Source organism: Armigeres subalbatus, chromosome 2 (genome assembly GCF_024139115.2).
Source record: "Armigeres subalbatus isolate Guangzhou_Male chromosome 2, GZ_Asu_2, whole genome shotgun sequence".
In the NCBI taxonomy this organism is placed as follows: Eukaryota; Metazoa; Arthropoda; class Insecta; order Diptera; family Culicidae; genus Armigeres; species Armigeres subalbatus.
In genome coordinates, this window is record NC_085140.1 from 83,140,326 (window position 1) to 83,166,798 (window position 26,473).

The 26,473-nt window shown below is 42.5% G+C and overlaps 2 protein-coding genes across 13 annotated transcripts in view; one reads left to right on the forward strand and one right to left on the reverse strand.

The window, feature by feature from the left end:
- LOC134209544 (calcium uniporter protein, mitochondrial) overlaps positions 1 to 26,473 on the forward strand; it is a 567,109-nt gene that overhangs the window by 239,583 nt on the left and 301,053 nt on the right. The gene's annotated exons all lie outside the window — the stretch shown is intronic.
- The window catches only part of LOC134215001 (protein javelin), a gene marked incomplete at its 5' end in the record, with an annotated part of 201,484 nt that overhangs the window by 38,485 nt on the left and 136,526 nt on the right, over positions 1 to 26,473 (reverse strand). The gene's annotated exons all lie outside the window — the stretch shown is intronic.

Genomic DNA, 26,473 nt, shown 5'->3' on the forward strand with positions numbered 1-26,473 from the left:
GCTCTTCCAGCAGTTACTACGGGAATTCCTCCGGGAGATCCACCGGCAGTTTCTATGAGCATACCTCCGGAAGTTTCAACGGCAGTTCCTCCGAGTGTTCCTCTAAAAAGGAACTCCTGGAGTAATTTCCGGAGGAGCTCCCGGAGGAATTTTCGGAGGAACTTCCGGTGGAACTTCTGGAGGAATTTCTTAAAGAATTACAGGAAGAATTTCTAGAGTAACTCTCGTAAGAACTATTGGATGAACTTCCGTAAGAATTCCAGAAGGAACTCCTGACCCCAACGGAATTTGAAATAATTCTAGAACCGTACTGTGGATAGCCTCGAAACTAGTATAAATCGAAAATTAGGATTCATCCGGATGAAATGCAACTTGTTGCGAAAGAATCGCTCAAGAAATGAGGTTCTTACATCAGTTTAGATTTTTGAAAGCCCTTAAAAACAGACCTCGCAGTTAATAAGTGTGGAAGTGCTCAATGAACACTAGGCTGCGAGGCGGCTCTGTCCCAATGTGGGAATGTAATGCCAATAAAAAGAAGAAGATATAATGCATTTGGAATAAATTTCAATTGGAATGGAATTGAATTAGATTGGATTTAGACTCGAGATGGATTGGATTTGGATAGAACTTTGCCTGGATTCAGATTAAATTAAATTTAGTTTGGTTTCTGATTGGACTTGGATGTGTTTATAAATGGATTTGGAATAGGATTTTAATTTGAATTGGTTTTGGATTAGATTGGATGGGTTAGAGCAGCGGTTCTCAACCTGGGGTACATGTACCCCTGGGGGTACCTTCGCTGGCCCTAGGGGGTACCTCGGAAAAAAAGCGTAATGGCGGATGTATAACAATTTCAATACAAACTTGTTGATAAAGTTTCAATAATTTTTGATTCTAAAACTTTGCATTGTACATAACATGAATGGCGATCGATCAAAGACTTTTGAATCCTGCTTACCCCAACCAATACACTAAATGAAGGGCTGTGAGACAAAATAAACAAAGGGACAAAACGTAGAATAGGCAATCTTCAATGTAATCCACCTGTTCAAGAAAAAATGTTGAATAATATATTAAGAATATGTTTCAGATCTGTAATATAGAATCTAAAGGTTCGAAAGACTTCATTCGAGACACATGAAGGCATTTTTCTGAAAGGCTCAATATCTTCGTTGCAAGAGACTTGGAAGCTTCCTTCCAAGCAGCTCGTAAGTCTCCTTTCGAAAGGCTCGGAAGCCTCCTTTTATGAGGCGCGGAAGCCTTTCAATTGGCTCGGAAGCCTCCTTTCAAGAGGCTCGGAAGCCTCCTTTCAAGAGGCTCGGAAGCCTCCTTTCAAGAGGCTCGGAAGCCTCCTTTCAAGAGGCTCGGAAGCCTCCTTTCAAGAGGCTCGGAAGCCTCCTTTCAAGAGGCTCAGAAGCCTCCTTTCAAGAGGCTCGGAAGCCTCCTTTCAAGAGGCTCAGAAGCCTCCTTTCAAGAGGCTCAGAAGCCTCCTTCAAGAGCTCAGAGCCTCCTTTCAAGAGGCTCAGAAGCCTCCTTTCAAGAGGCTCAGGCCTCCTTTCAAGAGGCTCAAAGCCTCCTTTCAAGAGGCTCAGAAGCCTCCTTCAAGAGGCCTCAGAAGCCTCCTTTCAAGAGAGGCTCAGAAGCCTCCTTTCAAGAGGCTCAGCCTCCTTTCAAGAGGCTCAAGCCTCCTTTCAAGAGGCTCAGAAGCCTCCTTTCAAGAGGCTCAGAAGCCTCCTTTCAAGAGGCTCAGAGCCTCCTTCAAGAGGCTCAGAAGCCTCCTTTCAAGAGGCTCAGAAGCCTCCTTTCAAGAGGCTCGGAAGCCTCCTTTCAAGAGGCCTCAGAAGCCTCCTTTCAAGAGGCCTCAGCCTCCTTTCAAGAGGCCTCAGCCTCCTTTCAAGAGGCTCAGAAGCCTCCTTTCAAGAGGCTCAGAGCCTCCTTTCAAGAGGCTCAGAGCCTCCTTTCAAGAGGCTCAGCCTCCTTTCAAGAGGCCTCAAGCCTCCTTTCAAGAGGCCTCAGAAGCCTCCTTTCAAGAGGCTCAGAGCCTCCTTTCAAGAGGCCTCAGCCTCCTTTCAAGAGGCTCGAAGCCTCCTTTCAAGAGGCTCAGAAGCCTCCTTTCAAGAGGCTCAAGCCTCCTTTCAAGAGGCTCAGAAGCCTCCTTTCAAGAGGCTCCAGCCTCCTTTCAAGAGGCTCAGAAGCCTCCTTTCAAGAGGCCTCAAGCCTCCTTTCAAGAGGCCTGGAAGCCCTCCTTTCAAGAGGCTCAAGCCTCCTTTCAAGAGGGCCTGGAAGCCTCCTTTCAAGAGGCTCCAGCCTCCTTTCAAGAGGCTCGGAAGCCTCCTTTCAAGAGGCTCAGAAGCCTCCTTTCAAGAGGCCTGGAAGCCTCCTTTCAAGAGGCTCAGAAGCCTCCTTTCAAGAGGCTCAGCCTCCTTTCAAGAGGCCTGGAAGCCTCCTTTCAAGAGGCTCAGAGCCTCCTTTCAAGAGAGGCTCGGAAGCCTCCTTTCAAGAGGCTCGGAAGCCTCCTTTCAAGAGGCTCGGAAGCCTCCTTTCAAGAGGCTCGGAAGCCTCCTTTCAAGAGGCTCGGAAGCCTCCTTTCAAGAGGCTCGGAAGCCTCTTTTCAAGAGGCTCAAAATCTCCGTCCGAGAGGCTCAGAAGCCTTCGCTCAGAGACCTCCTTTCAAGGATTTCGAAAGCCCCCCTTTCAAGAGGTTTGGAAGCGTCATTTCAAAAGTTTTGGAAACATTCTTTCAAGAGGTTAGAAATTATTTTTTCAAGAAGCTTGAAGGCCTTTTTTCAAGATGGTCTTGAGCCTCCTTTTTAGATGCTCGGAAGCCTTTATTTAAGAGGCTCGGAAGACTTCAAATGCCATCAAAGTTGTAATAATGTCTAAACGTAAATTAAATTGGAAACTTTAACGGAATTACGAACATTTTAGACATTTTTTTTGGAGAGCAGTTAGTTCTGTCTGTTGAAGAGCGAACAAAATAGGGGGTACCTCAATATATACAAAAGTTCGAAGGGGTACCTCGCAAGAAAAAGGTTGAGAACCGCTGGGTTAGAGAATGAATTTGGATTCGATTTTGATAAGATTGTGTTGGATTGGAAAATGACTTTTGATTGGTTTGTATTTTAGTTGGATGCGGAATGGATTTTGAATAAATTTAGATAGGAGATGCATTGGATTTAAATTTGGTTTCGACTTGGATTGGATTTGAAATGGATTTGAATTAAGATTTGGATTTAGGTTGGATTTGTATTGGATTGGATTGGAAATGAATTTGAATTGGTTTGTATTTGCGTTGGATATGAAATGGATATTTAAATAAAATAAATTTAGATTGGATTGTGGTTGAATTTGGTTAGGACATGGATTAGATTCAAATGGCTTTGGATTTGGAATAATATTTGGAATTGAATTGGATTGAATAGGATAGAAAATGAATTTTGATTGATTTGTATTTTGGATTGGATTCAGGTTGGATTTGGATTGAATTGGATTTGAATTGGATTTGGATTTGATGTGGATTGTATGGGATTTGGATTTCAATTTAATTTTGATTTGTTTTTCATTCGTTTTGATTTTGTATTAGATCTATATTGTAGTTGGATTTGTTTTGGGTTGAATATGATTTGGATTTGGATTGGATTTGCATCGGATTTGGATTGGAAATAGTTTTGGGTTGGTTTGTATTTGAGTTGAATCTGGAAAAAAATTATTTGGATTGAGATTGAATTATGGTTGGATTTGGATTTGTTTTGGATTAGATTTAGATTGGATTAAATTTGGATTGAAATTGTATTCAAATTAATTTCTATTTGGATTGGACTTGGATTGGATTCGGAATGGGTTTGAATAGGTTGGGGTAGGAAATTGGATTTGGATTCATTTGTATTTTGGATTGAATTTGAAATTTGATTTAAATTTAGTCTGGTTGAATTTAGTTTGATTGAATTTGGGTTTGATATGGCTTCCATTTGGCTTTGATGTGGATGGTATATAGATTGGATTTAGATTTAGATTTGGTTTGAATTGGATTAGATGTAGATTGAAAATGAATTTGAATAGGTTTGTGTTTTAGTTTGATATGTAATGGATTTCGAAGAAATTTAAAATGGATTAGGATTGAATTTGGATTATAGTGGAGATGGATTGAATTAGGATTGAATTTTATTAGGGTTTGAATTGGATTAGGATTGGATTGAATGAGGTAGGAAATTAATTTGGATTGATTTGTTTTTCGGACTACCTGACCCGTCGAACTTCGCCTCGCCCAAAATTAATTAGTTAGCACAAATGTTTATTTTCTTATAGAGCGGGAAGGGTCTCGATCAATCATAGAAAAATTTCTAGCCTTTAAATACCTAGTCATGTCAAATCGGGTTCCATTTGCTTGGTTAGTTCCTGAATAATGCAGAAACATTTTTAAAAAGAAGAAGATTGAAATTGGATTCGGCTTGAATTGGATTGGATTTGTAAAGGATTGAATATGAATTTGGATTTGGACTGGTTTTGTGTTTATTTTGAATTTGGTTTGACTTCATATTGGATTTAGATTGGAAATTAATTCGATTCGGGTTGGTTGGGGTTTAGATTGAATTTGGATTGGATTTGTGTTTAATTTTAATTAGATTTGGATTGATTGTGAATTAGATTTTGATGGAAGATGAACTGGTTTTTGATTGTATTTGGATTTGAATTGGAATTGTATCAAATTTTGATAAGATTTGGATTGGATACTGATTGGATTTGAGTTTAATTTGGAATTGGTTTAAAATGCTGATTACATTTAGATTGGGAATTAATTGGATTTAGGTTGGATTTTATTTGGATTGGATTTAGATTCAGATGAGATTTGTGTCAAATTCTGATTAGATTTAGATTGAATTGATTGATTTATTATCTGATTTTGATTGGAGATTAATTGGTTTTGGATTGGATTTTAATTGGAATCGTGTTGAATTTTGATCAGATTGGGATTGGATTGGATTTTATTTGGATTTGAAATGGAATTAGATTGGACTTGAATTGGATTTGAGTTGGATGGTATATAAATTAGATTTAGGGTTGTTTATATTTGGATTGGATTTGTATTTGATTTGGTTTTGGGTTGGATTTTGATTTGATTTGTATTAAATTGAATTTCTTTTTGAATTGAACTTTGACTAAAAAAACTCCCCATAAAAAATTAGAAGTTTTCCTTATAAAATGAGGAAATTGCGAATAAAGAAATCAGAGTATGAGCTATGAATAAATATAAAATTTCCACAAATAATGCAAAATTTCCATAAACAATTAAGATTTTTACACAAAACAAAAATAAATTAGCACTTTCAAAAGCAGAAAATAAATTATACAAAAAGAAGTTTCCATAAAGAAATCGAAATGTTTCATAAAAAAAATCCAAATTTTCCATAAATAAATCAATATTAGCATTAAACAATTACAAAATTTTCCACAAAAAAAATATGTTTTTCCACAAAAAAAAAACTTTCCACGAAAAAATTAACAAAGAGCAATATAAAAATATGAAAATGTCAACGGAATTTGTTTTTTCAAAATATTTTCTTTATGAAAAAATATTTCTTTATTATTTCAATGTTTGCTGCTCACACCCTGATTTCTGTATTGACAATTTCCTATTTTTTATGGAAAATTTCTAATTCTTCATGGAAACTTTATTTTGCTGCCTTATTAGATTTGAAATTTATTTCAATTTGCTTTGGATAGACAGTGTATTTGGTTCGGCCATTTCGGGATCAGCAAGTACAAACATTCTTCGATAAATTCTTCTGAATTTCCTCGGCAAATTATTCTGACTTTCTACAAAAAGTCGAGAAAAAATCCACAAATTCTTTTTAAGAAATTCGATGGGACATTTTTATTAATTGTTCTCGGATATCCTGCAGAATTTTCGAGGAAAGTCATCGGATTTTTTACGAGAAATTCTTTTAAATTTCATCTGGAATTTCTTCCAAATTTCCACGGTAAATTATATTTATTTTGTACGGGCAGTTCTTTACCATTTACGTTCATTTTTTTTTTTTTTTTGCTCGGCTTTAAACTCCAATATTGCCGACTAACGCAAAGGATGTATTTTTTACATCTTCACCTAAGCCATGCTTAGATTGATGATTTGCCGGTTGGTAGACAGACATAAATTAAATATAAAGTAGAAACAGCCTCATCTATTGGATGGAATTCAACTCATCATCTATTACGTGCGGAACAGATGCGGCAACTAAAGGATTATATACTAGAATCGAAATATCAATAATGTGAAACCAAATCAAATTGCTTCCAGCTCAGCTGCCTATTTTGTTTATATGTTTTTTTTTGCTGTAATTTTTTCCCAACTCACACTTAATTTGCAAATAAAATCGTAGCGAATTATAAATGCAATCACATAATGATTCGTAATGGTATCACTTGATGCCGAACCACAATTTTTTTTTTGGATATTTTTTTTGTTGCTGTTTGGGGTACTATTTGGAAGAACAACAACAAAAATATTGATAGGGCGCTTCTTGTTGTATGAAAATGAGAATGATTTTCTAAATTCTAACACCTTTTTAACTGGCATACCATCCTATTCAAAACAAAAACAGCAACAAAAGCATCTAACCACTGTACTGAAGCATGGTCATAAAACCAGTCAGCTTTTGTCAATTCTTATTTGGCCGGGGTTCAGCCAAATCGCATCAAGCGCCTAGAACGCCTTGAATTGATCAAAAATCCTATAGAATATCCCTCAACGACATAACTGAGGGTATCCTACAACAAATTTATGTATGAATTGATACGAAATGATTTTTGTTTTCCTTTTACGAACAAAATATCACAAGGCAGTCATAAAGCCGCTTGGTGTGGTTTGGCAGAACTCCGACCATTTGTGTAAAACATAACACTCCTTAAGAAGGATGATAATATTGTTTTTTTCTTGTCTTAACAGACATGCATATTTTGACCTCGACTATAAGTTGTATCATACTTGACACGACATGGACCGATTTCACTTCCTGAGCCTCCGATCGCAGAGCAAGATGAATTTGTGACTTGTGTCTATATATAATTATCGATACCACAACCTGAACATTTATTATTCAATTATTAAGCGGATCCTAATTTGGTGTAGCTGCTCGACTTATTCCAATCTCACTAGGCACGGACAGCTATTGCAAATTTCACTCCACTGCGTCCGAAACCAAAATCCTGCTCGTTCTAGAAATCCACACCCGGAAATGTCCATCACTTGGCAACACTGATAACTTCGAACGCTAAATAAAGCCACTCACCCGCCACCACGTGACCCTACTGCACTTTTAGTCATGTTCGGTAAACTAATTTTTTGCTGCTACAAAATTCGATTAAAACAATTTTAACAACTCTCTCGACGTGTAAAAACAAACACTGTGAACTGCAAACATAACCACCAACCGTACACCGGGTCTACGACGTCGGTGACGACGACGGACGGCCCCACACCACTCCCTTCAGGGAGTGTGGTGCTGACGGTCGATCGACAAGGACGAGGGAAATTTACCTCGCAATTTTAATTGTAAGTCCACCCCCACATCCCCGGTGCGACGCCTTTCGTCCCTATGACGCACCTCATTCGATGCGCGAGAAAGCATTTTTTTTGTCGATTGAAAAATTTGAATAGCTATTCGATACATGTGTTGCATATGTACACCAATAGGCACTGCCCCGATCGGAACATACTTTTACTCCTCGACGCTGCCGTTGTTCCGATCCGTCGCACACTCGCACACGGACGGACGGTCCTTCACGGGCAGTTGGGCAGCAGGAATTTTCCGATTTTGTTGCTCGCCAGCACCAACGCCACCGACCACCGGCTGCAAATATCCTTTCTCCTTTCTCGATCGATCAACTTTCCCAGTGCGGCACACGTTGATCGATTTGATGCACCTCCGCCGCGCGCGCTCAATAAAGTCTTAATCACCCACGTGATCACCCGTTCGCCGTCGAGCGTTTTTTCCCTCCCGTTCGCGATAAGTCTTGTGACGATTGGGAGCTTTCAACTGTTTCGCGATCGCGCGCTTAGCACTGGCTATCCGATCCGTTCCCGGTAAGTGTTGATCAAGTACTGAAAGTTAGCCACCGGCGCCGTCACTGCAGCAGTTCGTTGGTTGTTTTGGGCTGTGTGTGGGGCCCAAGCAGCAGGAGCATGTAGCGTGCGTGCGTTCGCGGGGCCGGACAATGTTGGGCGACGACGACAGTGAGAACGCTGGAGAAACAAAATAAACACTCGCTAGCCGGGGATGCCAGTTCGTTTTATAAGTGTTTATACACTGGATTCTGTTTCTACACAATTTATATGTTCTCTGTTTTGCACTAATCCTGAAGGTTTAACGCATATTAATTATCATGTAATTTTTCTTTGGATTATTCAGGATTTCTTGAAACATGTTGCAAAGATTTTTGTGATAAGTTGTAGTTACACGTTCAAACATACGAACGAAAAAAAATCGTTTAGAAACAGAATATACTGTGTATTTGTTGTTTGATATATTTTTTCAACATCATTCGGTAAAGATAGTTATTATCTACTTATTAGGTATTACTTGATGCAGTATCAATCATTAACATATGCAATCATTAACATATCACATACATATGGCCTCAACTTCTTATCATCGCAAATAATTACTGAAGGTGGAATTCACCTTATCGTTTTTAACGGCGGTTCGAACGAAAACTCAATATCAATTAGCGGAACTTGTACCTAAATGTCTTTATCCCAGACGTCATAACCCCTGAATAACCATTACCTCAAATAAGACTATTCACTAAAAACATCCCAATCCAAACAAATATTTCAAATTTTGTTGTAAATGCTTGCATCCTACCAAAAATTAGGTGTTAAAAAGTACAGGGTCAAATTTTCGAGAACCTTCATCGAGAACTCACGTTTATAGTCGAGGAAGTCCGTTTCAGTACTTTATTTGTCTGGATTTTGACAAAATTGAACATGTTGGCATGGAATAACTTATGAAGAATATTCAGGATAACTTTTTCGAAGGCATATTTTCAGTTGCATACCTTGTATTGGGGCTAATGAATAGATAATAAAGCAAAATAGTAGAAATATTTTTGACGTTTACTATACGGTTTGACCCGGATCAAGGCAAAACAATAAATGAATTCTTTTATAGTAAACGTTTTCCGCATGGCAAGAGTAGAAGACTCCTTCTTCTAAGGCACGCGTTTTTCTAGGAAAATTAGACAGAGTAGATTGCTCCTTCTTTTATAACACGCGTTTTTTCAGCATATTGCGAAAGAGTTGATGAATTCTCTTTTTGAATAACAGGCTTTTCCTATTTTTGTCCGCACTAAAACTAAAGCACGCTAGGCAAAACAATTGGTATCTTCTTCTTTCAAAACACTTAGATCTAAGGAATAGCGCAATCGCAATTACACGTCGTTAAACTTGGGAAACGAGTAGACGATTCTTTCTTTTGAAGCACGCATTCTTTTGAAATAGCATTGACTCAAAGCGAAATGTTGTACGATCCCTTAACATTGGCAACTGTCACAAATTGTAGCTTAAGGAGCGGTACACTAATAACATAAGACATTTTTCTGGGGTTTTCAACTTACTTATGGGTCCTGTACACTTCCAAACCTCCAGTGGTGCCATGTTAGATTACAGTCGACTTCTTTTATTTCTTTAGTGAGACTGCGTCGCCATGAGCCTTTAGGTCTGCCTCTGCTGCGATGTCCTGTTGGGTTCCAGTTCAATGTTTGTCCACAAATCTCGTTTCCGCCGCTACGTAAGGTGTGGCCGACCCAGCTCCACCTCCGATCCCAAATTTCTGTTGGCCTCTGGTGACAACGTCCAGGCCCGAATAATGTACCACAGGCATCTGTTGATGAACACCTGGAGCCGTTGAGTGTCTTACCGCACAGCTACAGAGAGCCCCATCGACAAATATATTTATTTATTTTATTTATTCAGACTAAAGCTGAAGTGGCCTGTGAGAGTCTTCTCCATTCGGCTCGGTCCATGGCTACACGTCGCCAACCACGCAGTCTAAGGAGGGTCCGCAAGTCATCTTCCACCTGATCGATCCACCTTGCCCGCTGTGCACCTCGCCTTCTTGTGGCCGTCGAATCGTTGTCGAGAACCATTTTCACCGGGTTACTGTCGGAAATTCTGGTACGTGCCCGGCCCACCGCAGTCGTCCGATTTTCGCGGTGTGAACGATGGATGGTTCTCCCAGCAGCTCATGCAACTCGTGGTTCATTCGCCTCCTCCACGTACCGTCCGCCATCTGCACTCCACCATAGATGGTACGCAGCACTTTCCTTTCGAAAACTCCAAGTGCGCGTTGGTCCTCCACGAGCATCGTCTAGGTCTCGTGTCCGTAGAGGACTACCGGTCTAATGAGCGTTTTGTAGATTGTCAGTTTGGTACGGCGGCAAACTTTATTCGATCGGAGCGTCTTGGGGAGTCCAAAGTACGTACGATTTCCAGCCACTATGCGTCTCCGAATTTCTCTGCTGGTATCATTTTCGGCAGTCACCAGTGAGCCCAAGTACACAAATTCTTCTACCACCTCGATTTCGTCACCACCGATGCAAACTCGCGGTGGGTGGCTCACATTGTCTTCTCTTGAACCTCTTCCCATTATGTAGCTTCCCTCTTCCTACATCTTCTCAAAGTTACGTGCCATAATATCAATGTCGTCGGCGAAGCCAAATAGCTGGACGGACTTATAGAAAATTTTACCACTCGTGGAAATCACTGCTCTTCGTATTACCCCTTCAAAAGCGATTTGAATAGCGGACACGAAAGACCATCACCTTGCCGTAACCCTCTGCGCGTTTCGAAGAGACTCGAGAATGCCCCTGAAACTAGAGCTACGCACATCACCCGATCTATCGTCGCTTTGATCAACCATATCAGTTGATCCAGAAATCCGTGTTCGTGCATTAGCTGCCATAGCTGGTCCCAATCGATTGTATCATATGCGGCTTTGAAGTCGATGAATAGATGATGTGGGCACGTTGTATTCGCGGAATTTCTGCAGTACTTGGCGAATGGCGAACACCTGGTCCGTGGTAGAGCGTTCGCTCATAAATCCCGGCTGGTACTGCCCCACGAACCCTCTTGCAATTGGTATTGGTGCTAGTCGACGGCATAAAATTTGGGAGAGTACCTTGTAGGCGGCGTTCAGCAATGTGATTGCGCGGTAGTTGCTACAATCCAGCTTATCGCCCTTTTTGTAGAAGGGACACGACACCTTCCATCCACTCCTGCGGCAAAACTTCCTCCTCCCAAGTCTTGGTAATGACCCAGTGCAGCCAGTGCCTCAATACCGTGTTTAAATAGCTCTCCTGGTAGTTGGTCAAACCCAGGGGCTTTGTTGTTCTTCAGCCGGCCAATCTCCACCTGGATTTCATAAAGATACGGAGCCGGTAAAATTATGTCCTGCGCGCGTTCTCCCAGGTCCATCACCATACCGCCATCTTCGTCGGCTACATCGCCATTCAGGTGTTCTTCATAGTGTTGCCGCCACCTTTGGAACACCTCACGCTCGTTCGTAAGAAGGTTCCCGTTTATGTCCCTACATATATCGGGCTGTGGCACGTGGCCGTTACGTGAACGGTTTAATTTCTCATAGAACTTTCGTGTGTTATTAGCACGGTAAATTTGCTCCGTCTCTCCACGGTCTCGATCTTCCTGCTGGCGCTTTTTCCTTCAGAAAATCGAGGTTTGCCTGTTCCGCGCCCGTTTATATCGTGCCTCGTTCGCTCTCGTGCGGTGTTGCAGCAATCTCGCCCATGCTGCATTCTTCTCTTCCACTAACTGCTCACATTCGCAGTCATACCAGTCGTTTCCCTGATCTGAGGACACCGTGCCAAGTGCCGCGGTTGCGGTGCTACCAATGGCGGATCGAATATCTCACACGCCATCCTTAAGAGACGCTGCGCCTAGCTGCACTTCCGTTGTGAATGCCACTTCCAGTTGCTGTGCGTAGTCTTGGGATCTACCGTTTTGTAGCCGCCCATTGTTAAACTGCCACGGACGACTCCGACGCGTGTTGTACACCGTCGATCAAGGATGTTATCGATCATTTAGTAATTTGCGTTCGATCATTTAGTAGTTTGTGAATAACTTATTCCAGAAGCTGAAGATCAAAATGTGTTGTTTGGTGGACTCCTAGTGCGAAGGTGCGAACTCTACCAAATGGTTCGTTGTTTGAATTCCACTAGTAACCGAGTTATAGCCATAGTTTCAGTAACTTAGACTAAATGATAACAAAATTCCAATCATTTAGCTAAAGCTACTGCAACTAGCGCTATAACTTCGTTATTAGTGAAATAATAACAACAATCCATTAGGCAGGCTTGTAGAAAAAACTTCGCACTAGATGTCCACCATACAACACATTTTGAAATTCAGCTTCTGTAATGAGTTATTCACAAACTACTAAATGATCGAACGCAAATTACTAAATGATCGATAACATCCTTGCCGTCGATAGTTTTGAGCGCAGACATACTGCAACGAGGTAGTGGTCTGATTCAATATTCGCACTGTGGTAAGTGCATACGTTTGTAATGTCGAAGAAGAACCTACCGTCGATTAGAACGTAGTCGATTTGATTTTCCGTTTCTTGATGAAAACACCATGTGGCCTTGTGGATATTCTTGCGGGGGAAGAAAGTGGTTCGGACTACCATTCCGCGGGAGGCTGCAAAGTGTATGTATCGTTGGCCTTTGTCGTTCGATACGGTATGCAAACTATCCGGTCCGATGACCGGTCTATACATTTCCTCCCTTCCTACCTACCCGTTCGGCAACCGATATTTATCGAATGAGTTAAATGCTATTCACTCCGAAGGAGGTTTTAATTTTCAGTCTTTTCATTGGCTTCAAGATTCTATAAATGGTCGTTATGACTAACAAAATCGATTTTGAACGACCAGCGAGATGATCTTAATGGGGTTTGTTGATCGGTTCAGAGTAATGTATTCGTAATGTGATTGGAGATGACCATTGTATATCGTAGGACAATGCTGTGGGAAGATCTAAAAAAGGTTATAAACTACAGAGAAAATTGTATTAAACGCTGTCGTCACTGTCCGAAACATCTATTGCTGGCTGGGAAAGGCAAAGAGCAAAATGTCATTGTAATATTCATATACTTTTACAGTTCTGTGTCTGTTGGAAAGAAGAACAAGGGAAAACGAAGCGACAATGTTTTTCTGAAGTTTTTAACCTTAATGATCTATTATCTCACGTCAAAATAAACCATTCCCAATCCCCCCACCCCTGATATGGAGAATCTGGAATTTTGGTATAGATCCCCACTCGTCATGAGCCGTTGCTTCTTTTTGTGTGGTCTGTGTTAATACTGCTTAGCAATAGTCTAACGTAGCAGGTCCAAAAATTTTCATAAAAACTAACGATATGGGCCCGGCAGAAGGCAAAAGGAAAAGGAAAAAGAGAATATAACTTCTTCTTTCGTTTTAACCATTTGCTCGGTGTAAGAGAATGGGAGATATGATTCCTTCTTTGAGAGATGCATTTGTTCGGCAGCCGGCAAGCGAGGGTATGATTCCATTTTTTAATTCAGACATTTGCTCGGTTTACAGCAAAAAGAGGTATGATCCTTTCTTTGAGCGATGCATTTGCCCGATAAAAGGCAGATAGGATATGGCTCCTTCTCAGGAATTCATTTTTTCTTGGTTGCGCATGCGAAATAAGCGGCAAAAGAGAGCCAAGGACAATGCTTTGTTTTTTCTGAGATAATAATGACAAAGATCCGAAAATTTTTGTCAGCAGCAAAAAATAAGACAATGTTGTTGCTAACTTTTCATCCCGTTATTTTGCACTATATCTACAAAAATTTTCGGTTTGATGCTATCGTAGTTTCTACTTTTATGGAAATTTTCGCGAATCTAACTCTGATTCGAATAATAGCATCGTATGCCCGGAAAAATCAGAGCATGCAAGGCAAGCAATTCTTGTCATATTTTGTTCGGATTCTGATAAAGGCTTGTTGCGACGTGCGTTTGTCGGTAAAAAAATCGGTTGATGACAAAGGGTATATTGTTAGGCGTTGCTCAAATATTGATTCCCTACTCCTTTTTTTATTAATTCATGCAATTGCTCGCTTTGAAGCAAGGGATATACGATCCTTCTTTCAAGGAATGCATATGTCCGGCAGATGGCAAGAGATAATATGAGTCCTTCTCCTGAAAGTCAGGCATTTGCTTTGTTTAAGGCAATGGGAGATGTGATCACTTCTTGAGGGATGCATTTGCCCGGAAGAAGACAAGAGAGGATATGATTCCTTCTTTTATTTCAGGTATGGTAAGATATGACTTCTTCTTCCGAAGAGTTGATAATAAAGTAGGATATGAAGCATATGGTGCCGACGATGAATAAGATCAACAAATAAAAGTAATGTCTTCATGTATAAGCGAAAAATAAAAAATATATTTAAGAACGATGAGCGAATAGCATTCCTTTAAATAAATAAAAAGAAGTAATGCACAATGGGCAGGTTCTCCTGCATACCGTTACATGGAAAATGAAACTAGCCGCTAATGTCAAATTAACTCAAAAAAGATTTGTTCTGTTAGTATTGTTACCGAACGGTAACATTTACTTATTATTTGTATAGAGTGGAAAGATAGGGAAAAATGATGTGAAGTTAGATTCAACCGCCAATTTAAATTGGGCGGGCGATGAATATGTGGATGAACCAGATGATGTGGTCTTGTTGGTTGCCAAATTTGGCTACCAAAGTGAGCAACAATATGCAGCTATAGAGGCGGAAATATGGGCCGTTAGCCTGCACTGGAAAGCCGATGGGGTAGAAGGAGAAACAAAAAAAAGGGAGGCCATTCGAGACACGTTCGTCATTCGAGGAAGAAGTGCTCCGTTTTCCCAAGAATTCGCTAGTCCGCGTGTGAAATCCGGTTTCGGACCGGGAGTGGAGATTTTTTAAAAGTTATTAGCCAGCGCCGTCCCACTACTAGCCGCCGGGGAATTCCGGAATAAGTTTATTACTCATCCACCAAGGTATCCGACCGCCATCTTGTCCGTGGTGTTTGGTGACGCAGCCCAGCGAATACTCAACGCTGCTCGCCGTGTTGGCCCTTCGTGCCACCTGATTCCCATCACCGGCCTCCGTGCATTATTATCTCGGCAAAGCAAACTCCATCTCGTAGACCGCCCTCCTGCCACCCGTCATCATTGTATGTGCTGGCCATTCCCGCCCATCGACCACCTCGTGGGATCCGACGCTCGATTACCGGTGCCCGAATTACCGGCGCTCGGTTACCGGCGGTGATCTCCGACACAATAACGCTGGACTCGACGACATAAATCATCGCGCAATTGCCGACCGGCACCCCGCATCATCCGCAACACGCTACCTTTCTACGTGTTCCATCGTGGTACCAGTACCGGTCCCGCCTTCCCACTGTACCGTACCGCCCGCACCGGTCATCGTTGAGCTTTCGTCTTCGTGTCAACCATCCTTAACGTCCCACCAACGTCGGGTAATTTGTCGCCCTGCTACCGGCTGAGAGCTCCGACGCTAGCCCCAGCCTCCCCGTCAAGACAAGTCGTCGTCAACCTTCCGCAACGTCGCGTCTGGGTCCTCACTACGTGCTTCATCGTGAGACTACTGCTGAAATCGATCGCACCACTGTATCGCCCGCCCGATCAGTCAATAAACCAGAAAGGTAAAGTTCATTTAAATTTTATTTTCATAGGACTTCCACTCTTCGAAAGCTCCCCACGCTCACACACCCTGGGACCCGGGATAAAAGAGGCCTTTCGCGCCCACCCCGGAAGCTGCCGTTGGTCAGACCAGCAGCTTGGGGTCTAGGCTAGTCCCCTTCCGGGACAGCGAGGAATCCAGGGGTCATAACGTTTCATTGGTGTCCAACGAATTAGTCACCTATTGAGGTTCCTAGGAGGGAAAAATATCTTCGGATATTTTTCCTCAATTAACGTTGGGGAGTTTTCGAGATTAGAATATCTCAAATCCACTCTGGTCATATTAGGTGTCAAAACAAAAGATTTTGATTTGCCCGCTGGTGAAGCTCTGGTACTAGTATCGATTTGGGAGAGCACATCGCGAATAATTACAATTAGTCACTTCCAAGGGTTAGGTTCTTTCCGATCTGGAAGCAAAAGCTTGAGACCTTTAGGTGTTTGAATAACAGACGAACCTGAACAACATAACGATTAAAGGTCGGATGTTTGGGATTATTCTCGTAGGGTTAATGCCCTAAATACCTTCCACGACTCTTTATTCTTCCCCGTTTCGAACCATGCCACCTCGCGTGTCCGTGTCCGGACCGGACTTTAATGTGCTTTATCGCGGAATGCGGGTAGACCATCTGTCACCCGGGAGCTTGATTACGAGCTCCTGCTTCGTAATGTCGTCATCGCGGACGACGAATCGCGGTGTAAGCGACGCAGGAGACTGAAGCAAATATTGAAAGATGAAAGAGAAGGTCACGAATTTATTATTCATTATGATCAGGATCCGGAGATCGACTTGGATGCGTGTAGTTATTTTTTTAGGGAACTCGAACAAAAACTTGCTAGAACCAGCAATATGCAAATTAAGAACACGTACAGGGCTCGGCTACTGCATTTAGGTCATCGACTCGCCGTGATAAAGAATCACGCAATCGGAGAGCTAAAAGTGAAGGCCGGCGAAGCTTTCAGAAGCGTGTTGAACCTTTTTTCGGAACACTTCTGGTCAGACGATGCTTTTTTTTGCGGAATCTGAACTGGAAGCCGATAGTGAGGACGAACTTCTTGATGAAGCTGCTGGAGAAATGGAACCACCTCCAACCCCGGCTCCCAGATCGAGACGGTCATTAGGCGCAATTCCTAAACAACCTCAATATGTAACAGTGGAGCAATTTAATCAAGCAATGACGGATATCGGAAGCTTGTTTAAGGCTCTATCAACCCAAATCAGTGGGCTGAAGGAAGATATGAAGGGACCTCCTCCACCTACTCATGCCCCAAAACTCAATAGCACAAATCCATTCCTTGAGCCTCAGGAAGCTCCACAAGTACTTCCTGCGGCTCCGCGAGTAAATTGGGCCGATTTTGAAAGTGGTACAAGGCCTATGACAGGTCCGACCATTCGCAAGCAAAGTACTGCTTTTCCGGAGTCCACCTTGGTAGGTGCCGAAGCACTGAACAGCTCCCTCCAACAAAGATTAGATCATTTGTCATTTACGTCTTCAATTGGCGGAAATGCACCTGGTCAAACTAGTGCAGCTCTCAGGGCTCCAACAGTTCAATACCTACCGCAGCCCTATCCGGTAGCTCCACAACAAAGGGGCACCCCTGTTTCCCAGTGGAAAATAAGAAAATACACGGGAAACGACCAGGGTCTCGGTTTGAATGACTTTCTGTCCCATATTCAACAGTTGGCCATATCTGAACGTGCGTCGTCTGGTGATTTGTTTGATTCGGCGATTCACTTGTTCGATGGCGCGGCATTGAGCTGGTATACAACGTGCCGAAATCGAGACTCACTTCTGGGTTGGGAACACCTAGTTCATGAACTCAAAAATGAGTTCCGGCACCCAGATCTAGACTCTGTTCTCCGTACAAAAGTCTACCAAACGTAGCAACAAAAGGGCGAATCGTTCCAGCAATTTTATTTGCAGGTCGAAAGACTCTTCCAAGCCATGAATCAAAGAATGTCGGAGAAGGAGATAGTCGAGGTCCTCAAAACAAATATGCGGTACGATTGCCGGAAAGCCTTAGTAGGCAGAAACGTTCGAACCCTGAAAGAATTATTAAACATAGGCAAAGAGTTGGATGCAACCGACTTCTCAGCTTTCTCGAGGGTATTTGGGAGCAACAAACGGGAGACCTGTGCAATATACCCAGGGGGAAATGGACCTTCCAACACCAGGACTTTCTACTCTAGTAGCAGAACCCCAGATTTGGGGAACACCTCCAGACAATTCTCAAAAGTAGGCAAATCCAACGCCAATGGATCAAAGGGACGGCCAGAAAAAGGTTCAAATACGAAAATCGATTCAAAACTCCTTGAAAAGGAAATGAAAACCGGGGCCACACCAAGAGAACCATTGGCAGGGTCGAGTACCCCCAGTGCTCTTTTGAAGATGGTTGCCAATTATTCTCCTCCCGAAGAAGGAGAATGCTTTAATTGTGGAGAAGAACATGATCTAGCGGATTGTCCTATACCGCGTAGAGTGTTCTGCGATGCGTGTGCCTTTAAAGGCTTCACTAGAAAGAACTGTCCATATTGTTTAAAAAATCAGTTGAGGAAGTCCTAAAGCCGCAGGAACTTCCCAATGCGCAGAATGAAGCCGAATTTCTCAACTGGTTAACTGAGCTAAGTAGTTTTTACGAAATTAATACAGATAGACCAGAAGAGGAAACGTCTTCATCTCAAATTCATAAAATCACTCTTAACAACTTTCTTGACAATCGCCCCCACGTCAAGATCAATATCTTCGATGTCGAGGTCACTGCCCTACTAGACTGTGGAAGCCATTTAACTTTCATAAATCAAACCCTGTTCGACAAATTCCGACGGATACAAATCCGAGATCCAACAAATCCAGTTGAGTTACAAACAGCTGATGGATCTCCGTTAGCAATTCTCGGCGAAGTACTCATGCCTTACACCTTCAAAGGTAAAACAAGGGTACTCTCTACTCTGGTAGCTCCGGAGCTGACTAAAGAATGCATATGCGGCATGGACTTCTGGCGAGTCTTCGGAATCTATCCAGCCATAGCCTCCATAAACTATTGTTCGCCTGACTCAACACCGATCCCCAGAAACACCCAAAGTAGTTCTGACTTCGGCTGAACAAGAAGTTTTAGAGCAAACTAAACAACTATTCAAAGTTGCCCAAGGGGAATCGTTGGACACAACCCAGCTTTGTGAACACACAATCACTCTGGAGGAGGAATTCAAGAATTCCAAGCCCGTCAGGTTGTATCCTTATCCAATTTCACCAAAAATTCAAGAGGATTATTCTCGGAGTTGGAAAGGTTGCTCGACCGAGGATCATCGAAGAGTCAAACTCCGACTGGTCACTAAACATCGTTCCCATTCGTAAACCTTCAGGAGCAATACGTTTGTGCCTAGACGCTCGTAAGCTCAACGAGCGAACCGTACGTGACGCTTATCCCCTTCCGCACCCTGGACGAATACTGAGTAGATTGCCCCGAGCGCGTTATCTTTCGACCATTGATCTCTCGGAAGCATTTTTACAAATTCCGCTCGCAAAGCAATCACGGAAATATTGTTCATTCAGTGTGCAAGGGAAGGGGATGTTCCAGTTCACCCGCCTTCCATTCGGTTTAGTCAACAGTCCAGCAACACTGGCAAGGTTGATGAACCGAGTTTTAGGCCAGGGTGCACTGGAACCGTATGTCTTTGTCTACTTAGATGACATCATCATAGTGACAGAGACATACGAAGATCACATACGGTTGCTCGGGGAGGTTGCGAGACGTCTCCGGGAGGCGAATCTGTCCATTAAGTTGAAGAAATGTCATTTCTGTCTCGCGGAGATCCCTTTTCTTGGCTATATCCTATCTTCTCAAGGGTTACAAGTTAATCCTGAAAAGATAAGACCGATAGTCGAATACGAACGGCCAACGTCCATTACGAAACTTCGTCGGTTTCTAGGTATGTCCAATTATTATCGGCGATTTATCGCCGACTATAGTCGGACAACCTCCGCCCTTTCAGAACTTCTTAAAACGAAGTCTAAAAACCTGAAATGGACGCCCGAAGCCGAGGAGGCCTTTCAACAAATAAAAGAAAAGCTTATTACAGCTCCGATTTTAACCAGTCCGAATTTTGAACAAGAATTCGTGGTCCACACTGACGCCAGTGATCATGCCATAGCTGGTGTCCTTACACAAAAAGTCGATGGACAAGAGCGAGTGGTTGAATACTACTCCAAAAAGCTTACCACCCCCGAAAGATCATATCATGCTACGGAGAAGGAGGGGTTGGCGGCTCTCCTCTCTATAGAGCACTTCCGTGGTTATCTGGAGGGAAGTCATTTTGTGCTGGTGACAGATTCTTCGGCGTTGACGTTCATCATGCGTTCGAAGTGGAGAACGTCATCACGTCTCAGTCGATGGAGCCTGTCGCTCCAAATGTACGACATGACCATCATACATCGTCAGGGCAGGGACAATATTGTCCCCGATGCACGGTCGCGAAGCGTGATGGTCATATCGAAGAACTCCGACAGTGATGGGTATAATTCGCTCATCAAGCAAGTAAAAGAGTCACCCGAAGAATACCCGGATTTTCGCCTTGAAAATGAACAGCTTCTTAAATACGTTTTGAACGATAATCTCACCGATCACCGTTTTGATTGGAAGGTTGTGCCTAGTCCGGAATCCCGAAAGGCAATAATCAAGGCAAACCACGACGATTTAATGCACATTGGAGTGGATAAAGCGATGGGAAAGATTCGCCAACAGTTTTACTGGCCGTGTATGTTTCGAGATGTTCGAGAATACATTCGAAAATGCTCGGAATGTAAACAGATAAAACCTCCCAACTCAGCCACCACCCCTCTCATGGGTGATATGCGTCCAGCTTCACGCCCCTGGCAAATTATTGCCCTTGATTATATAGGACCCTACCACGCACCACTACAGGGAAGCAATACATATTGGTGACGTTAGATCTTTTAGTAAATGGGTCCAGTTGCACGCTTTTCCCAAAATATCTTCCAAAACGCTTTGCTCAGTTCTAGTCGATCAATGGTTTTTAAGGAATTCAGTTCCTGCCATCGTACTAACTGATAACGCCACGACATTCACTTCGCGTGAGTTTAGGGATCTGTTATCGCGGTATGAGACTCAACAATGGTTAATCTCGCGTTACCATTCGCAGGCGAATCCGGTTGAACGCGTAAATCGCGGGATCAACACATCGATTCGTTCATATGCTCGAGACAATCAGAGAACCTGGGACTCTCGATTGTCAGAGATAGAGGTCGTTATAAATTCCACCATTCATTCATCCACCGGATTCAGCCCCTCAAGAATTGTGAAAGGAGAAGAGATCATGCTTAAAGGGACAGATCACTCTCGCTTTGAAAAAGAGGGAGAATCATCCATCAAAGAGAGGGTGTTTCGAATAAAGGATCAAAACCCCCGACTGTTTACGCTTGTGCAGAAAAATTTGCAAAAAGCACATGAGGCCTCGACAAAAACCTACAACTTACGCACCAGAAAACCTGCTAAACCATTTGAAGTTGGTGATGCAGTATATAAAAGGAATACAAAACTGTCTAATGCTAACGAGTATTATAATTCGAAGCTGGGTGCCCAGTATGTACCTTGCACAGTAATAAAGAGACACGGGTCATCGTCCTATGAGCTGGCTGATAGCCACGGCCGCAACATTGGTGTGTGGCCGGCCAGTCTGTTGAAATCCGCCTAACCATTGCTATTGTTAACGAGCATGCTGACGACGACGCTGAACCGTATCAGGTAGCTTAGTCAGGGCTCTGGGAAAAATAGAATAATAAATTGTGAATAATAAATCCACGACCAGCCATTAGTTTATTTCCAAATTGCAAAGCTACCTTTTGTCCTGTAACCCTTTGCCTAAGGCAATCGCTTTCATGAGGCGATCCGTGTAGGATATTTCGGGTAATTAGGAGAGCTGTAGAAGCAGTTAGAACGTTATTTCCGTCTTTAAGAGGAGACGTCCTCAATAAGAGGGAATGAGCAAAAATACGCGCGCGCGGTTTAAGTTCCATCATGAACGACGACTAATCTCAAACTAATGTCTGGACATGTAATTTCCGACCTCCAGATAGGCATATCGGAGAAACTCTCCCAACTGAGGTTGTTAATATACCTAATCGTAAATTATACATAAGAAATACACCGGTATATGTATATTGAGGTACTAGAATAAACAATTAAATTGTCTAGTGTGTGCCCATAGCACAAAAGCGTAATTGTTATGTCCTATTGTTTCATTATGTACTAATGTTCAATGTGTAGGGATCATCAGAAAGTTGATCTCTCCAAGATAGATTCTCGAGCTAGTAGCGTTCGGTCTTTTCGCGAATATCGTTTCTGTCCCGCGAGACAGTCGGTGGCGGATACGAAATTTGAACCCCGGCTCGTATACGAGGGATAGAGGAATGTGGAAGTGTAATCCGCGATAGATGGGTCGATCCACCTTAGAATGTCACAAGAGGTTGTGATATGAGAAGATTGAGCCAACCCAAAGGAATGTTTTGACCTTCGAACTCTGAAATTCGCGATGGGTTCCCATTCAAACTTGATCTAGTTATTATGGTTTTACTAGTGTTGAGGCATGTAGTTTTTGTTGTTTTGGTATCTAATGTTTAGTTTTTTCGGTTTGATTGTTGTGTTTTCCTTGTTTAAAAAAAATGTGTAAATTCCCATTTCTTCCCTGACCAGAGGGGGATTGTTACCGAACGGTAACATTTACTTATTATTTGTATAGAGTGGAAAGATAGGGAAAAATGATGTGAAGTTAGATTCAACCGCCAATTTAAATTGGGCGGGCGATGAATATGTGGATGAACCAGATGATGTGGTCTTGTTGGTTGCCAAATTTGGCTACCAAAGTGAGCAACAATATGCAGCTATAGAGGCGGAAATATGGGCCGTTAGCCTGCACTGGAAAGCCGATGGGGTAGAAGGAGAAACAAAAAAAAAGGGAGGCCATTCGAGACACGTTCGTCATTCGAGGAAGAAGTGCTCCGTTTTCCCAAGAATTCGCTAGTCCGCGTGTGAAATCCGGTTTCGGACCGGGAGTGGAGATTTTTTGAAAGTTATTAGCCAGCACCGTCCCACTACTAGCCGTCGGGAATTCCGGAATAAGTTTATTACTTATCCACCAAGGTATCCGACCGCCATCTTGTCCGTGGTGTTTGGTGACGCAGCCCAGCGAATACTCAACGCTGCTCGCCGTGTTGGCCCTTCGTGCCACCTGATTCCCATCACCGGCCTCCGTGCATTATTATCTCGGCAAAGCAAACTCCATCTCGTAGACCGCCCTCCTGCCACCCGTCATCATTGTATGTGCTGGCCATTCCGCCCATCGACCACCTCGTGGGATCCGACGCTCGATTACCGGTGCCCGAATTACCGGCGCTCGGTTACCGGCGGTGATCTCCGACACAATAACGCTGGACTCGACGACATAAATCATCGCGCAATTGCCGACCGGCACCCGCATCATCCGCAACACGCTACCTTTCTACGTATTCCATCGTGGTGCCAGTACCGGTCCCGGCCTTCCCACTGTACCGTACCGCCCGCACCGGTCATCGTTGAGCTTTCGTCTTCGTGTCAACCATCCTTAACGTCCCACCAACGTCGGGTAATTTGTCGCCCTGCTACCGGCTGAGAGCTCCGACGCTAGTCCCAGCCTCCCCGTCAAGTCGTCGTGCCAACCTTCCACATCAGCTGCAACGCCTGGGGTCTCACTACGTGCTTCATCGTGAAACTACTGCTGGAATCGATCGCCCGCCCCGATCAGTCAATAAACCAGAAAGGTAAAGTTCAATTAAATTTGATTGTTCTAGGATTTCCACTCTTCGAAAACTCCCCACGCTCACACACCCTGGGACCCGGGATAAAGAGGCCTTTCGCGCTCACCCCGGAAGCTGCCGTTGGTCAGACCAGCAGCTTGGGGTCTAGGCGAGTCCCTTCCGGGACAGCGAGGAATCCAGGGTCATAACGTTTCAGTATGTGTGTTGAAATTTGAATATTTCTGTTTTTACAGAAACCTTCTTTATTCTTCTTTCATCGTATCGTACAATCATGCTCCCAATGTTTCATGGTAGGAACAACGAAGCAGAATATAGATTAATCTTATTCATCAGTTACAAAGCTCTAAAGACAATTATGCCAAACGGCCGTTATGCCAAACGACTTTATGCTAATCAACTTTACGCCAAACGGGGTACAATCATGTATATGCCATCAAAATTAACGATCTGCGCCACCAGAAATGATATACAAAATAGGACGAATTGTCACACTCTTCAATCTAAGATTGCAAGTTATATCCTTCACGTTAGTCAATTCCCCAGAATGATAGTAATAAGAACAATAAATTTTTCAATTCTAATGAAAAAGCTTTAACGAAAGGAACATTGAAATTGCATCAAAATAGCAAAAATACAAAAAAATCATTTTAATGAGGTACCGACTGTTTACTTCGATGGAATTGATTTCCAGTTGGCAGTCAGTAGCTGCAAAAAGTGCATCCGAGCACCAAGTTCATGATGCTCATTACGAAGTGGCGATACCGGCGTTTCTATCTGTTGTGTTAAACCTGCTACTTTTTGGTTTGAAATTTTCGCGACGAGCTCACGGAAGAATGGTATTTAGAAATCGATAAAATGTATGGGAAAACCAAAAGTTACGCATATTTATGGAAAATAGATGTGTTTTGAAAGAAAGTAGTAATAAGGAATTAAGTATAAGGTAAAAATATTATCTCGTGCACTTAGTTTGTACTGATTAGTGGTGTTATAGTGACGTTAAAGTGACGTAATTTTGATTTACCACTGAATAAACGCCATCTCTTGTATTGAAGATACATGTGGGTTGAATGTGAAATCATGTTGAGAATTGATTTTCACAGTTGTATTAAACAACGCTGCGCAGACATTTTCAAATTAAACATTACAAAAAAAAAGCAAAAACAATATTACATTCAAATATTTGTTTGTGGCTTGTGGTTAGATGCAAAATTATCGTACTGTCGTCGGGGGTGACAATGGGTCAAATGGGGGTGAGAATGGGTCACTGTTTCAACTACTTAGAATGCTTGTAGAATAGATTGATTGTATCTGAGGGCAAGAAGACTAAAATATAAGAGACCTATTTGAATGATTTTATTGTACGACCTCTAGACTGCTGGTGAGAGCGATGACCCATTCTCACCCCCCAGACCCATTGTCACCCCCGATGGCGGTAATTGAAACGTTTGCACTGCCTCAAGGTGAATTACGACAGAGTCCAAAAATGGCTGCCAAAATGGCCGTTCCACCCCTCACCTCGCGTTTTTCCTCTCACAAAAGTGAATTTAGAGGCGATAAGCACATCTGAAAACCATTTTTTCGTGTATACAGCGAGTACTTTTTACTTTTGCATATGTAGTTTTTTTGGAGTGAAAGAGCTATGTAGTTTTGAAATTGGACTCAAACGCGATTCACCTTAAAGCTTTCTCACCCTTGCTACTTTTTTTTTCCTAAGATTGCGTCCTAGCTGTGAAAATATTTCATTTTACATGACTAAAATGTAAAAATTTGTGACCCAAAATTAAGCGATACAGACGTTGTAAAAGCGTTCATATTGTGCATTTTTTTTATAAATTTATTACTTTATGTAGGGTTACTGCTCCTGGACTACATCTCATAGCTCCGATATTCATCCCATGAAATACAAAGCAATGAAAAAATAGTGACTTGTTTTTTATATATTTTTGTGATTTTTTAGCAGTGGCATGTTAGCAAAAAGAAGCGACGAAGATGGTGCCGTATTTCTTTGTTTCGCGATGAGATGAATATATGTTCATTGAGATGATAAACAGGATAGTTCCCATATTACAATTCAATGTTTTACATTTTGTGGTATGCCAAAATCTAATTAAATTCATCGCACAAATCGATCCAAGTATGTTTGCCATCTTCATTTGGCATCACTGACTGCCCGCCACATTTGCGGTCCGTTTCGTTTGTTTCGGCTTCGGACGTCATACCACCTGTGCAGCACCTACATGAGCGGGCGGACACCTATCTGCTGCATTATAATGGTGCGCGGCTTGTTTATGTTCGGGGTGGTTGATGCGTAAAATCGAATCGCATTGGCCGAGAAAACTCGGGGAAAAAGTCCAGTCGCGCACTAAACATTGATTGGTGGCCGGCTGCTGGTTGGCTCGGTCGGGCTTAGGTCGTTGCTGTCAGTGAGCTCGAGAAAGGGCTTTTTAGCGCTCGTCATCATCGGTTTGAACAGGTGTGCATGTCATGGCTGGTTGGTCGAGGGGTTTAGCAATAGAGTTCTCTAATATTTTTTTAATTACTTGTTTGCAATGAGGAGAAATTATAAAAAATATAAACAATAGTAATATAATAGCAAACACTGTATTTATTATTGATATTGATATATTTATAAGAAAATTTGGGGCTTTATTGAATTATAAAAAAAGTACCGCTTTTAATTAGAATACCTGTGGAAAATAGTAACCTTTTCAAAACCTAATAAATTTATGTTGGAATCAAAGATTCTCAACCACACTGAAATGCCTTAGCAATTAGCATTAACTTAATCTTGATAAAATTGGTTACAATTTTTTTGACGCACCCCTCGTAGATTCTCACCTTCCCCCCTTTTTCCCTTTCGGCCTTTTTTACCGGACCACGATATCATGATCATATGCGTCCGGTGCCGC